The sequence below is a fragment of the Pongo pygmaeus genome, chromosome 5, assembly GCF_028885625.2.
Source record: "Pongo pygmaeus isolate AG05252 chromosome 5, NHGRI_mPonPyg2-v2.0_pri, whole genome shotgun sequence".
Classification (NCBI taxonomy): Eukaryota; Metazoa; Chordata; class Mammalia; order Primates; family Hominidae; genus Pongo; species Pongo pygmaeus.
This window is the reverse complement of record NC_072378.2, coordinates 34721471-34736848: the sequence shown is the minus strand read 5'-3', so window position 1 is coordinate 34736848 and position 15378 is coordinate 34721471. Positions and strand designations below refer to the sequence as shown.

Below are 15378 nucleotides of genomic sequence, written 5' to 3'. Positions count from 1 at the left end.
GTATTTTTTAGTAGAGATGGGGTTTCACCATGTTGGTCAGGCTGGTCTCGAACTCCTGACCTCGGGTGATCCACCTGCCTCGGCCAAAGTGCTGGGATTACAGGCATGAGCCACTGCGCCCAGCCGAACTCTGGTAACTTATAACCTAGTGGGCTCAAAAGGAGATGGAATTTATATTGTTTAAGTTTCGTATATTTCCTTATTCCTTTGCATATAGACGCTGGAGAGGGGAAAGAGAATGGTAGAGATGGCCCAAGATTGGGGACTGATTCAAGAGCATGTTATAAGGTCAGAAGAATCAGAAAGTTGACTGAGAGTCAGTTTTTTTATTTGTAAAATGGGAATAAATAATACCTAATGCATGAAGTTGTTACGAGACTTGAATGAGGAAAGTAAAGCGCCTCCCAGATAACATAGTTGGTGCTGTAACGAAGGCAGGAACCACAGAAGGAATCACACTGGCCGAGAAATGATGATGATACAGTGAAATGAGTGCTGTAAAAGAACCCTCTCCAAATGCTTTAGAAATGGAGGAGTAGACAAATGCTGGATTGAGAAGTCAGACAGTGCGAAAGGACTAGATCTGAGTGTTGAAGGATGAGTATAAATTTGCTGCTACTCCAATACAGATTGTGCAAGCATTAAAAAAAAAAATCAGATGCTGATCATAACAGCATCACAAAGACAGACTGGTATGTGATCTAAAAAATATAAGAACTGGGAAAGAAAGGAAAGATTCAGTGCAGTAAATGGTGCTCTGTGAATTTACTGTGAAAGGGCTTTCATAGAAAGAGAGGAAGACCTGAAGTTATAGAATCTTTACATTTGTGAAGCTGGAAGTAAACATAGACATGATCTATCCAGCCACGTCAGTGAAATAAGGGAACTGGAACCAAGAGTGTTGAAATCTGTCTACTGTGATAATTCTGGTAAAATAATATGTACAAAGATAACACAGTTTTCTTCTGACAGATCCACAAAAGGAGTTAAACAAGTAGAATGCAACAAGTTGCTGCAACCTCTGCCTCCCGGGTTCAAGAGATTCTCCTGCCTCAGCCTCCCAAGTAGCTGGGACTACAGGTGCGTGCCACCACACCCGGCTAATTTTTTGTATTTTTTAAGTAGAGACAGAGTTTCACCATGTTGGCCAGGCTGGTCTCAAACTCCTGACCTCAGATGATCCGCCTGCCTTGGCCTCCCAAAGTGCCGGGATTACAGGCATGAGCCACTGCGCCCAGCCGAATAAAAATATATTTCTAAAGCAGACTCCCAGTATCAGTATTTAAAAGAACAAAAACAGGTGGAATGAAAGGCTGTAACACAATTATAGAAGTGTAATCTATACCAACTTCAGCAGCATCTATTGCTGTTGTCACTGTTAGCTGAAGCTGATCACGAATCCCAGCACCAGTGTGTGTGTGTTGTGGGAAGAAGCTGAATTTGTCAGAAACGTGGATATTTTTGGCACATTTTGAATGCTGTAAAATACTTTTTAAGGCAGTTTTAGTAGTCTTCCTTCCATTATAAAGATGTTCTACATTCACCATAGCAAATTTGGAAAATATCCTCTTTTGAGCCCATTACGTTATAAGTTACCAGAGTTCTCTCCTGCTCATAGTTTATCCTCTGTGGTGCCTACATGGTGCTCCATACACAATAGGCCTACAATTATTTATGAGGATAAATACCATTCAGCCTCTAGTTTCCCCCAAAATGTATGAAGGAAATTATTCCCTTTAATCATTCTGGCTTTAAATTTTATAACATTGTGTTTGATTTATATACAATTTCTTCCCCCCTGCCCCCCATGGGACCTCTCTTTGTTGCCCAGGTTGGCCTCAAACTGCTGAGTTCAAGTGATCCTCCCACCTCAGCCTCCTAAGTAGCTTGGGCTACAGGATTAGATTATATATAATTTTATAATCTGTTTTTTCACATATAATATGCAATTTATCCTAATTTGAATTCTGTATACACTTTTTTTTTTTTTGGAGACGGAGTCTTGCTCAGTCTCCCAGGCTAGAGTGCAGTGGCGTGATCTCAGCTCACTGCAAACTCCGTCTGCCGGGTTCAAGCTATTCTCCTGCCTCAGCCTCTCGAGAAGCTGGGACTACAGGCGCCTGCCACCATGCCTGGCTAATTTTTTGTATTCTTAGTAGAGATGGGGTTTCACCATGTTAGCCAGGATGGTCTCGATCTCCTGACCTTGTGATTTGCCCGCCTCGGCTTCCCAAAGTGCTGGGATTACAGGTGTGAGCCACTGCGCGCGCGTGCGCGCTCTCTCTCTCTCTCTCTCCTTCCCCCCCCCCCCGTATATATATAAAAGCCTGTCAAATTTAGTGGGGGCGGGGATGGGATGGGGGGTAGATGACAATGTTAAGCCAGAAAAGAAGATAGTATTATTGACCAGTAATTGATAAATTATTGGTTTATTTTTCTCCAACCTCACAAAGTATACTTTTTTTTTTTTTTAAAAGATGGAGTTTTACTCTTGTTGCCCAGGCTGGAGTGCAGTGGCCTGATCTGGGCTCACAGCAGCCTCTGCCTCCTGGGTTCAAGCGATTCTCCTGCCTCAGCCTCCCGAGTAGCTGGGATTACAGGCATGTACCACCACACCTGGCTAATTTTGTATTTTTAGTACAGATGGGATTTCTCCATGTTGGTTAGGCTAGTCTCGAACTCCTGACCTCAGGTTATCTCCCCACCTCGGCCTCTCAAAGTGCTGGGATTACAGGTGTGAGCAACTGTGCCTGGCACAAAGTACACTTAAAAAAAAAAGTGACACTTGGCCATCAGAGAAACGCAAATCAAAACCACAATGAGATACCATCTCACACCAGTTAGAATAGCGATCATTAAAAAGTCAGGAAACAACAGGTGCTGGAGAGGATGTGGTGAAGTAGGAACACTTTTATGCTGTTGGTGGGACTGTAAACTAGTTCAACTATTGTGGAAGACAGTGTGGCGATTCCTCAAGGATCTAGAACTAGAAATACCATGTGACCCAGCCATCCCATTACTGGGTATATACCCAAAGGATTATAAATCATGCTGCTATAAAGACACATGCACACGTATGTTTATTGCAGCACTATTCACAATAGCAAAGACTTTGGAACCAACCCAAATGTCCATCAGTAATAGACTGGATTAAGAAAATGTGGCACATAGACACCATGGAATACTATGCAGCCATAAAAAAGGATGAGTTCATGTCCTTTGTAGGGACATGGGTGAAGCTGGAAACCATCATTGTGAGCAAACTGTCACAAGGACAGAAAACCAAACACCGCATGTTCTCACTTATAGGTGGGAATTGAACAGTAAGAATACTTGGACACAGGGTGGGGAACATCACACACTGGGGCCTGTCGTGGGGTGGGGTTGGGGGAGGGATAGCATTAGGAGATATACCTAATGTAAATGAGGAGTTAATGGGTGCAGCACACCAACATGGCACATGTATACATATGTAGCAAACCTGCACGTTGTGTACATGTACTCTAGAACTTAAAGTATAATACAAAAAATAAAAAAATAAAAAAATGACACTTAGCCAACCATCTTCAAGAATTATAATTCTCATCTTGCCAGTCTGTTTCCCCAGTGCTCATTAATAAGAATTAGTGTGATTCTCTATTCTTCTAATCAGTGAACCACATAAACTGACTGTTACCTCTAGTGGTTTCAGAAAGGATCTCATAAGGAATCAATAACAATTTAGTAGTGATTGTACTTTCCTGTTTCCCACGTTGAATCTGCATCTGCTGAGTATGAGACTTGCTACCCTCAAAGCATTTTTTCTTTTTCTTTTTCTTTTTTTTTTTTTTTTGAGACAGAGTCTTGCTATGTCGCCAGGCTGGAGTGAAGTGGTGCAATCTCAGCTCCCTGCAACCTCCACGTCCCGGGTTCAAGCAATTCTCCTGCCTCAGCCTCCCGAGTAGCTTGGACTACCGGCACGCCACCACGCCCAGCTAATTTTTTTATTTTTAGTGGAGACGAATTTCACCATGTTGGCCAGAATGGTCTCGATCTCTTGACCTCTTGATACACCTGCCTCGGCCTCCCAAAGTGCTGGGATTACAGGCATGAGCTACCGCGCTGGGCCCAAAGCATTTTCAGTAGCCATAAAGTTGCTCTTTAAGGACACAGCAAAGCGGTATTAGACTTTTTTTTTCTTTTTTTGAGACGGAATCTTGCTCTGTTGCCCAGGCTGGAGTGCAGTGGCACAATCTCGGTTCACTGCAACCTCTGCCTCCCGGGTTCAAGCCATTCTCCTGCCTTAGCCTCCTGAGTAGCTGGGATTACAGGTACATGCCACCACGCCCCGCTAATTTTTGAATTTTTAGTAGAAACTAAAAATTTAGTTTCACCATGTTTGTTAGGCTGGTCTTGAACTCCTGACCTCAGGTGATCCACCCGCCTCGGCCTCTCAAAGTGCTGGGATTACAGGTGTGAGCCACTGCGCCCGGCCAGCATTAGACATTTTTAATGCATTTTTTTCTTTGTTGGTGATTGTCATCAACTATAACAAAAATCGTGTTTATGTTTTAGCCAAAGAAAATATGTGAGAATTCACCCAGAGGTGATCCACCCGCCTCGGCCTCTCAAAGTGCTGAGATTACAGGTGTGAGCCACTGCACCCGGCCAGTATTAGACATTTTTAGTGCATTTTTTTCTTTGTTGGTGATTGTCAACAACTATAACAAAAATCGTGTTTATGTTTTAGCCAAAGAAGATATGTGAGAATTCACCCAGAGGTGCTGGGCTTCACTGGCTTGATGGTCAGCTTAGTCTAAAATTAACACCATTGTTCAGCTTGTCAAGTCCTGTCCAGGGAAGGAAGTTAGACGTTGGTTTCCCATATTTGGCTCAACCAGTGTGTGACAGACACTGTTGTTTGGCTGACCCCACATCCTGAACCCTCTTTTCGCTAAATACTCATTTCCCAGTTTTCTGTGCAATTAGGAGTGGCTTTCTGACCCAGAAGCAGAAGTTTGCTGAAGAACAGATGTGACTGGCACTATTACTTCTGTCATCTGCCTTGAATGTTGAAGTTGTATCTGGAGTTGTAGCCGCCACTTTGAGGCCATGAGGAGGAATGGGAGAGTGCAGAGATACAGAGTCTGGGCCTTGATGGCATCAAGTAGTCAGACCAGCTCCAGTAGCTGTCTTCCTCAGATTTCTGTTAGTGAGAAAAGTAAGTTCCTATTTATTTTAGCTAGCATTATTCAGGTTTAGATTCATAGAGCACAGTGGAGATGACTTGTAGAATGGTGCCGAGAAGGCAGCAGAAACTCTCCATTAGGGCAGGTGCAAATGGTCATAAATGTTCTATGGATAATCTGTTTGGATTTTGAGTAATAACTTGCCATATTCTTTGAGGAGTCACCAATTCTTAAAAATAAATCAAGAAAAATGTAGTGTTTTCTAAATATTATGTTTCAGGGCTTTATTCAAATGTAACTTTAAAAAATTTGTTTTTAGGTAATAGACATTATAAACTGCCTCTGGGAGACCTCAGATTTGTCCCCAAGATTATGAATATTATGTACCTTTCATCAGTGGCATGTGTTAGTCATACTAGGAAGAGGTCAGGATTAGGGTTTCTGGGTCCTTGGAGTTTCTACCAGCCAGCTGCCTAATACTGCCAAGTTTCCTGAGAAGACCCTCCAGGCACCTGCTCTGTTTGTGGTTTATTCAGTTATAATAAGTTATAATATTCAGTAGAATTAAAAAAAATCTTTTCATTGTACTGAAGTGACATGGTAAATGACTTTAGATCAATATGTTGATTTTTCTTAGACAAAGCCTTCCCTGTCTTTGATGTTGCCCTCTTAAGTCACACACTGTCACATCATGATCTTTAATTTCCTTCCTGGTACCTATCACTGTTTGACATTATCTTACTTACCTGTTTACAAGACCCCTCTCCTTAACTGTGACTTCATCAGAGCAGCCGTCTCCTCTGTCTTGCTTACCATTGTAGCCCCATCGCCTAGACAAAAGTCTGACACAAGTCTTAATGTTTGGAATTTTTGCCTTTGAACTTTAAGAAAACTACTGGTTTATTTCATATTTTTAGATTAATTTTGTTTCTGAATGATGAAAGAAGAGAGATTTCAGGATGCTTTTTTCAAGTATCCTTTTGTAAATAATGTTGTAGCTATGAGTAACTTAACCCCCAGTAAATAAAAAGTCAAGATGGAGATAGTCTTCATTATATATTTTTCTCTTGTGTAGTCATTTTGGTGAGTTGAATTTAACTTACAGATCTGGTAGAAATCATTTTGAAAGAAATTTGCAGAATTGTATTTATGTTCCTTGTTAACATACATTTCTATACAAGTTTTCCTTCTATATCTTGTGTTCAACCAGTGGTCTATTACAGGTACCCAATAAACAGTATAGAACTAATTCAAAATCAGCTAGGCTGCTAAGGGAGTTGAGCTGTGAGGAAGCTTCTCAAGATCCACTCCAGAAAACAGACAATGAATTACTTATTAAACAGAGCTACTGTTGGGTCGGGTGCAGTGGCTCACTCCTGTGATCCCAGCACTTTGGGAGGCCGAGGCGGGCGGATCACGAGGTCTGGAGATCAAGACCATCCTGGCTAACACGGTGAAACCCCGTCTCTGCTAAAAATACAAAAAATGAGCCAGGGGTGGTGGTGGGAGCCTGTAGTCTGAGCTACTCAGGAGGCTGAGGCAGGAGAATGGTGTGAACCCAGGAGGCGGAGCTTGCAGCGAACTGAGAACGTGCCACTGCACTCCAGCCTGGGCGACAGAGCGGGACTCTGTCTCAAAAACAAAAAACAAAAAACAAAAGCAGAGCTACTGTTTCATACATTGATGCTTAAACCTGGGAGTTTGTGAGCCACCAGTCGAAAATTGCTGTCTGAGATTCATCTATACTGTGTTTTTGTTTTTCCCCTGTACTATGTTTTGATATTATTTAATGACAGCCAAATAAACCAGACTTTCTCTCCTCCATGCCCTGGAGCCCAGGGGATTGTATGCTGCTGCACTTCTTTGCTTTATGAGGTCTCCTGGCCTGTGCCTTTCCAGATCAGTTATTCCTCCAAGAGTTCAGGTCCCTTCTCAGGCTTGTAAAGAGGTAGGCCTTCTCAGGCCCCAGCTACTTGGTAGGGAAGAAGGAGAGGAAAAAAGCAGCTTGAAGTAGTCCTAATATGAAAACATCCCAAGAAAGAAACACCCGAAAACAATATTCTTTATGGAAGATGCAGCTTTCTTTTTTCTGAGATGTAGTCTCGCTCTGTCGCCCAGGCTGGAGTGCAGTGGCATGATCTCAGCTCACTGCAACCTCTGCCTCCTGGGTTCAAGTGATTCTTGTGCCTCAGCCTCCCAAGTAGCTGGGACTACAGGCACATGCCACCACGCCCGGATAATTTTTGTATTTTTAGTAGAGACAGGGTTTCAGCATATTGGCCATTCTGGTCTCAAACTCCTGACCTCGTGATCCGCCTGCCTCAGCCTCCCAAAGTGCTGGGATTACAGGCGTGAGCCACTGCGCCCAGCCAAGATACAGCTTTTAACCTCTCCATTCTTCTGGCAGTCCTGAGCTTTCCCCACTCCCCAAAATGGTAGCCAGTTTTGCCCATGGCACAGCTCTTCCTTCTCCATCTTTTCTTCCGTCTAGGGTATGAAGCAATGCTCTGAGCTTCCCTTAGAGCAGCAGTGTCCAAATGCAAGGCTAGAAGCAAGTTTTTATTTTATGGTAAAATGAGAAAAAGAAAGCCAATGTATGTATAAGTGCATTGGAAAGTTGCCACTTGTCTTTTATTCTGAAATTAGGTTTGTCGTAGTGTTTTTGGTACTAAAATGTTCTTTATGAACTGGATGGTCACGCTGGACGGTACTTATGTTTAATCTTTTATTACATGGCAAAATATGATAGTGGCAACTATTAGTACCTTATTTATTAATTTTTTTTTTCTTTTTATTTTAATGAGATGGAGTCTCACTCTTGTCGTCCAGGTTGTAGTTCAATGGTGCGATCTCGGCTTGCTGCAACCCTCGCCTCCCAGGTTCAAGCAATTGTCTTGCTTCAGCCTCCCAAGTAGCTGGGATCGCAGGTGCACGCCACCACACCCAGCTAATTTTTGTGTTATTAGTAGAGACGAGGCTTCACCGTGTTGGCCAGGCTGGTTTCGAATTCCTGACCTCAGGTGATCCACTCACCTCAGCCTCCCAAAGTGCTGGTATTACAGGCGTGAGCCACTGTGCCCAGCCAATTTATTAAAATGTTTTTAGGTCAGGCATTGTGGCTCACACCTGTAATCCCAGCATTTTGGGAGGCTGAGGCAGGCGGATTACTTGAGGAGTTCGAGACCAGCCTTGCCAACATAGCAAAATCCTGGCTCTACTAAAAATACAAAAATTAGCCAGGTATATGCTCACCTGTAATCCCAGCTACTTGGGAGGCTGAGGCAGGAGAATCGCCTGAACTCAGGAGGCAGAGATTGCAGTGAGCTGAGATTGTGCCACTGGACTCCAGCCTAGGTGACAGAGCGAGACTCTGTCTCAAAAAAAAATTTTTTTAATTGTGGTAAAATTAATGTAAAATTTGCACAACTTTAGCTATTTATAAATGTACAGTTCAGTGGCATTAAGTACATTCCCATTGTTGTGCAACTATCACTTCTGTCCATCTCAAGAACGTTTGCATCTTCACGAACTGATACTCTGTACCTATTAATCAATAAGTCTCAGCCAGATATGGTGGCACACCTTGCAGTCCTAGCTGCTTGGGAGGCTGAAGGGCAAGGATTGCTTTAGCACAGGAGGTTGAGGCTGCAGTGAGCTATGATCATGCCACTGTACTCCAGCCCGGGCAACAGAGTGAGACCCCGTCTCTAAAAAACAAAACAGTAAGTTGCGATTGTGGCCTCCTCTCTGCCCCTGGCAACTACCTTCCCTCCCTCCCTTCCTCCCTCCCTCCCTTCCTTCCCTCTCACTCTTTCTCTCTCTCTCTCCTTCTCTCTTTCTCTCTCTCGCTCTTTCTCTTGCTCTTTCTCTCTCTTTCCTTTCTTTCTCTCTTTTCTTTTCTTTTTTCAACAGGGTCTTGCTCAGTCACCCAGGCTAGAGTGCAGTGGCAAAATCATGACTCACTGCAGTCTCAACCTCCTCAGCTCAAGTGATTCTCCCACCCCAGTCCTCCCCAATAGCTGGGATTAGGCATGCATCACCATGCCCAGCTACTTTTTTTTTTTTTTTTTTTTTTGGTAGAGATGGGGTCTTCCCATGTTGTCCAGGCTGGTTTTGAACTCCTGGGCTCAAGTGATCTGCTGGCCTTGGTCTCCCAAAGTGCTGGGATTACAGGTATGAGCCTGACCCATTCTACTTACTTTTTTAAAAATATTATTTATTTATTTATATATATTTTTTGAGACAGTGTCTCGCTCTGGCTGTCAGGCTGGAGTGCAGTGACGCAATCTTGGCTCACTACAACCTCTGCCTCCGGGGCTCAAGCAATTCTCCTGCTTCAGTCTCCTGAGTAGCTGGGATTACAGGCTTGCGCCACCACCCCTGGCTAATTTTTGTATTTTAGTAGAGATGGGCTTTCACCATGTTGGCCAGGCCAGTCTTGAACTCCTGACCTCATGTGATCCACCTGCCTCGGCCTCCCAAAGTGCTGGGAATACAGGCGTGAGCCCCGTACCCGGCCTGTATTTATTTTCAGAGATGAGGTCTTGCTGTGTGACCCAGGCTCGTCTCGAACTCATGGCCTTAAGGGATCCTCTTGCCTCAGCCTCTTACATAGCTGGGAATACAGACATGAGCCACTATGCCCCATTCTGCTTTCTATCTCAATGAATATGACTACTCCAGGTATCTCATAAGTGAAATCATATAATTTTTGTCTTTTTGTGACTGGCTTATTTCACTTAGCATGATGTCTTCAAATTTTATTCATCTCGCAACATGTGTCAGAATTTCATTCCTTTTTAAGGCTAGATAATATCCCAGGACTTTATTTATTTATTTATTTTTGAGACAGAGTCTTGCTCTGTTGCCAGGCTGGAGTGCGGTGGCGCGATCTTGGTTCCCTGCAACCTCTGCCTCCCAGGTTCAAGTGATTCTCCTGCCTCAGTCTCCTGAGTAGCTAGGACTACAGGTGCCTGCCACCATGGCTGGCTAATTTTTGTATTTTTAGTAGAGATGGGGTTTCATCATGTTGGCCAGGCTGGTCTCAGACTCCTGGCTTCAGGTGATCCACCCGCCTTGGCCTCCCAAAGTGCTGGGATTACAGGTGTGAGCCACCTTGCCTGGCCGATTTATTTTAAAAACTTGTCTGTGAAATTTTAAAAATCGGGAAATTACTTGTCAACATCGTGTCCTGGATGGACTAATATTTTACTGATTGGTTCTTTTTTTTTTAAATTAATTTATTTATTTTTGAGACGAAGTCTCGCTCCGTCACCCAGGCTGGAGTGCAGTGGCGTGATCTCAGCTCACTGCAAGCTCCGCCTCCTGAGTTCACGCTGTTCTGCCTCAGCCTCCTGAGTAGCTCGGACTACAGGCGCCCGCCACCGCACCTGGCTAATTCTTTGTATTTTTGGTAGAGACGGGGTTTCACCGTGGTCTCGATCTCCTGACGTCGTGATCCGCCCGCCTCAGCCTCCCAAAGTGCTGGGATTACAGGTGTGAGCCACCGCACCCAGCTGATTGGTTCTTCTAATAATTATTTGTTGCACTTCATATACACTCTACTGGATGCTATTGGTGTGTTACATAATGGCCAGTTCTTAGGCCCTGCCTGAGTTTGTGATTTATGATGAGAGGTAACGCTTCACTTACCAAGGTAAAAGTTGGGCAAAAGATACAGTATTTGTGAAGAATGGAGAGGATTTTTTATGACTTCCTGTTGTTTAGATTTGTTCTGTTGTTGTTGTTGTTGTTTTTAATATCCTAGGCCATGGCAGACCATTGTTTAGATTTAGAAACTGGCAGTAGCACTTGTGTTTTTAAAATCAACTTAATTAAAAAAAAATTCTACAGAAGGCAAACAACAGGTTGAGCTGGTGTCGGATATATTGGAAATAAGGGAGTTTTATAATGCTAGAGAACAAAAGGGCTTGGCTTGTAGATGAGGACAAAACCTTGGTAAGTTTATTTATATTCAGTTATATTTACAATAATTTACAATAAGACAGCTTGTCAGCTGTTAACTGTTTCCTCCACCAGTCATGTTTTCTGATTTTTACAATCATGTTACATGTTTCTTCATTCTTAATGCCCAACAGAGGTAGGTAAAAACAGCCCTTGTAATATAATAATTTGACAGCAATAGAAAACACCAGCAGAAAAATTTGTTACTGAAAACAGAGCATGGTCAAGTTTAGTCTTACTTGAGAGCTTGACACAGTCTGGTTAGTTAGCAACTAGCTTCCTTGTTAGCGTCTCTGGAATAGAGGAGAAACAGATGTTGGGCGACAACTATGGTGAAACCCCGTCTCTACTAAAAATACAAAAATTAGCTGGGCGTGGTGGTGGGTGCCTGTAATCCCAGCTACTTGGGAGGCTAAGGCAGGAGAATCGCTTAAACCTGGGACGAGGAGGTTGCAGTGAGCTGAGATCGCGCCACTGCACTCCAGCCTGGGTGACAGAGCGAGACTCTATCTCAAAAAAAAAAGAAGAAAAAGAAAAAAAAAATTACTGCTGGGCACTGATTATGATTATTTCTATTGTGAGGATGATTGTGGGGGTAGGAGGAACTTTTCTGACATTTCAGAAGGCTGGCTCCTTCATGTTGAACTGGACATGGGAAAGTTACAAATGTGCAGTTACTAAAAATACATGCTGATCAGAACTCTCACCTAGCCCATGCTTAATACATCTATTTTGGGCCCTGTTTCCCGCTGCCAAGACTCTAATCTCTCACAACTGCTGAGTTTGCTTCTTACCCTTAAGTGACAAGCCTGTTTCCCTTACTCCCCTTCATGAGTTAGGATAAAAATTCAGTTATTTTTCAGTGCTGCGGTGGATGAGCAGTTAAGTCTGCCCTTTATTTACCTTTGGTTATTTGCCATTTCTGCTCATCTCTTTTGCATAGTTGCCTGCCTTGAGTGAAAGTGACTAAATGCCAGTACTTGTTAACTTGCAAAGGAACCCAGGTAATCTTTTATCCTTCATGAGTTGAGATATGGATCTGGAGGACCCCCAAGCTCTGCTGCCGTAGAACCCAATAAACTTTGGCGTAGCTGTTAGCATATTATGCATCCTCTCAGTTCATAAACCAGCTATGAATGTCTGTTAGCTTTTGGTTACCCAGCAAAGTAGAGGGGCAAACCACGTCCTGGCAGGTTTGAGTGTTGTGCTCAATCGTTAACTGTATATTCTGAGCACATTTTACTAGTCTAAGCTGTTAGAATCCATGTGCCATATAGAACTGAAGCTACCAAAAGCTCTTTATTTGGATGCAAATTCTCAGGACTATCATGAGTGTTAGCTCATGGTAGCTAGTGCTGCAGCAGTCAAATGGAGACAGGTGGTGTATGGAAATAATGGCTTTAGAGTCACATCTGAAGTTTAGGTCATTCTGCTTTCCTTCAAAAGTTAAGTAGTTATTATAGACAATCTTTTTTTGTTTGTTTGTTTTTGAGATGGTGTCTTGCTCTGTCGCCTAGTGGCACAATCTGATCTCGGCTCACAGCAACCTCCGCCTCCTGGGTTCAAGTGATTCTCCTGCCTCAGCCTCCTGAGTGGCTGGGATTACAAGTGCCCACCACCATGCCTGGCTAATTTTTGTATTTTTAGTAGAGACAGGGTTTCACCATGTTGGCCAGGCTGATCTTGAATTCCTGACCTCAGGTGATCCACCCACCTTGGCCTCCCAAAGTGCTGGGATTGCAGGCTTGAGCCACTGTGCCCGGCATTTGTTTTGTTTTTGCTTTTGCTTTTGTTTTTGTTTTTGTTTTTGAGACAGGGTCTCACTCTGTTGCCCAGGCTGGAGTGCGGTGGCACAATCACCACTTACTGCAGCCTTGCAGCCTCGACCTCCCCAGGGTCAGGTGATCTTCCTTCCTCAGCCTCCTGAGTGGGTGGGACTACAGGCATGTGCCACCATGCCTGGCTAAATTTTTGTATTTTTTGTAGAGATGGGGTTTTTCCATTTTGTCAGGCTGGTCTCCAACTCCTGGACTCAAGCAATCTGCTTGCTTCAGCCTCCCAAAGTATAGACATTCTTAAAACTAGTTTTAACATGTCACACCCACTAGAGTGGAAAATAACAAGTGTTAGTGAGGATGTAGAGAAATTGGATACCTCATACATTGCTGGTGGGAATGCAGAATGGCTCAGCTGCTGTGGAAGTTTAGTGGGTCCTCAGAAACTTAAATGTAGAATTATGTTTGATCCAGCAGTTTCACTTTTAGGTATGTACTTAAAGGGATTGAAAAGCTTGTACTCAAACATTTGTAGAGGAATGTTCAGCACTATTTACAATAGCTAAAAGGTAGAAACAACCAAATGTTAGCCAGTAGATGAATGGATAAACACATTGTGGTATATGGTGTATACATAAATTGGAATGTTATTCAGCTATAAGGAATGAGGTAGTGATACATTCTACAATGTGGATGAACCTTTCAAATATGCTAAGTGAAAGAAGACAGACACTAAAGGTCACATATTTATTGTATGCTTCCATTTATATGAAGTATGCAGAATTAGCAAATCCATAAGATACGAAAAACAAATTGATGGTTGCCAGGAAGTGGAAGGGTAGGGACAGGGAATAACTGCTAAATGGATATGAGTTTTTTTGTTTGTTTGTTTTTGTTTTTTTAGACAGTCTTGCTCTTGTCCCCCAGGCTGGAGTGCAGTGGCACGATCTCGGCTCACTGCAACCTCCACCTCCCAGGTTCAAGCAATTCTCCTGCCTCAGCCTCCCGAGTAGCTGGGACTACAGGCGCCCACCACCACGCCTGGCTAATTTTTTGCATTTTTAGTAGAAACGGGGTTTCACCGTGTTAGCCAGGATGGTTTCGATCTCCTGACCTCGTGAGCCACCACACCTGGCCGAATTCTCAATCTTAATGTAGTTGTTACCTAGGTTTTTCTATGGTTTATTGTGATAACTCCTTATCTTCCTAAATTGAGTAAATGTTATTTCCGGTAGAATAAAACAGTCTGATGGTTAAATTTAATTCATTTCAGAACACAAAAATTTGTGAGATAGTACTTGAAATTACATAAAAATATTTTCCCTGCAATAACTATCTTTCTATCTTAATTTTCTCCTATGTAGTTAATGTATTATTCCTGGCCCACCATATGATTGGCTCTTTTTTTGGTTCTCATGTTTGTAAGAACGATAAGCTTGAATTCATACATCTGTGAAGAGTTGTTTGTGCCCTGTCTACCCTCTGGTTATTGCTCCTCTGCCCAGCCCTAGCTCTGGCCCCCTGTGAGGCGTGGGTTTCATATCTCATGGCTCTAGCTGGGCATCTGGCCAGGCCGCCATGGTTTACAATCTATTGGTATCAAGTAAAAATTTCTTTTTTACTTTAAAAAATAATTTCCACATAATCACTTGATTGTGCTTATGTGTGGAATTAGTATTTTAATACTAACCTGTGAAAATTTTCTGTGACTCCTTTGAAATAATAAGCCATAGGATGGAGTTAGGAACCCATTATAACAGTAACAAAAACGAATAAACTTAAGACGTAGATAAGGTCTGTACAGAGAAAACTTTTTAAATGTTATTGAAAAAACTTGAAAAAGTATCTTGGTTTTAGGTGGGACGTTTCAGCATCCTGTTGATTCTTGTAAATTAATCTATAAATTCAACTTGATTCTTGTAGAAATTATAAGGGGGGGTGTGTGTGTGTGTAAACCACACATGCAGTTTCTGAGTTCAAATGGATAAGAAACCTTGGAGGAAAAGCCAGTAAAACTCTGAAAAAGAAGAGTGAAGGGCAAGTATGGTGATGTTAGCCCCATGAAACCATATTGCAGACTGTGGTACTTAAAATAGAATGCTACTAAGCTGGATCATGAATTGGCAAATGAATCAATAGAACCGAATAGATAGTCCAGAAGTAGACTTCAATGCATATAGGAACAACTGACAAATACCTGGAAAAAAGTATAGTTGGATTCTTTCCTCATATTTATAATCAGAATAATTTTTACATAGATGGGAAGTACAAACATTAGAAACTATGGCCATGAATTACTAGAAGAAAACCTGGGATAATTTCATTGTAATCTTGGACTGAGGCAGGACCTTCTAATTATGCTAATTCAAGTTATAGAAGAAAAGATTTGAAGGACCTACATGAATGAAAAGCTATACCTTGCTTATGGATTAGAAGACATACAGTTTTTTCTGAAATCTATTTGGTTTTAT

The 15378-nt window shown here is 42.6% G+C and overlaps 1 protein-coding gene across 4 annotated transcripts in view; it reads left to right on the top strand.

The window, feature by feature from the left end:
• Positions 1-15378, top strand: part of NUDT3 (nudix hydrolase 3) — a 112891-nt gene that overhangs the window by 19968 nt on the left and 77545 nt on the right. The window contains exon 1 of one of the 4 annotated variants that reach the window (XM_063666138.1): positions 982-1080. The exons of the other annotated variants lie outside the window; for them this stretch is intronic. The gene's annotated coding sequence lies outside the window, so the exon portion shown is untranslated. Of the gene's footprint in view, positions 1-981; positions 1081-15378 lie in introns of those variants that run through there. 4 annotated transcript variants of the gene reach the window in all.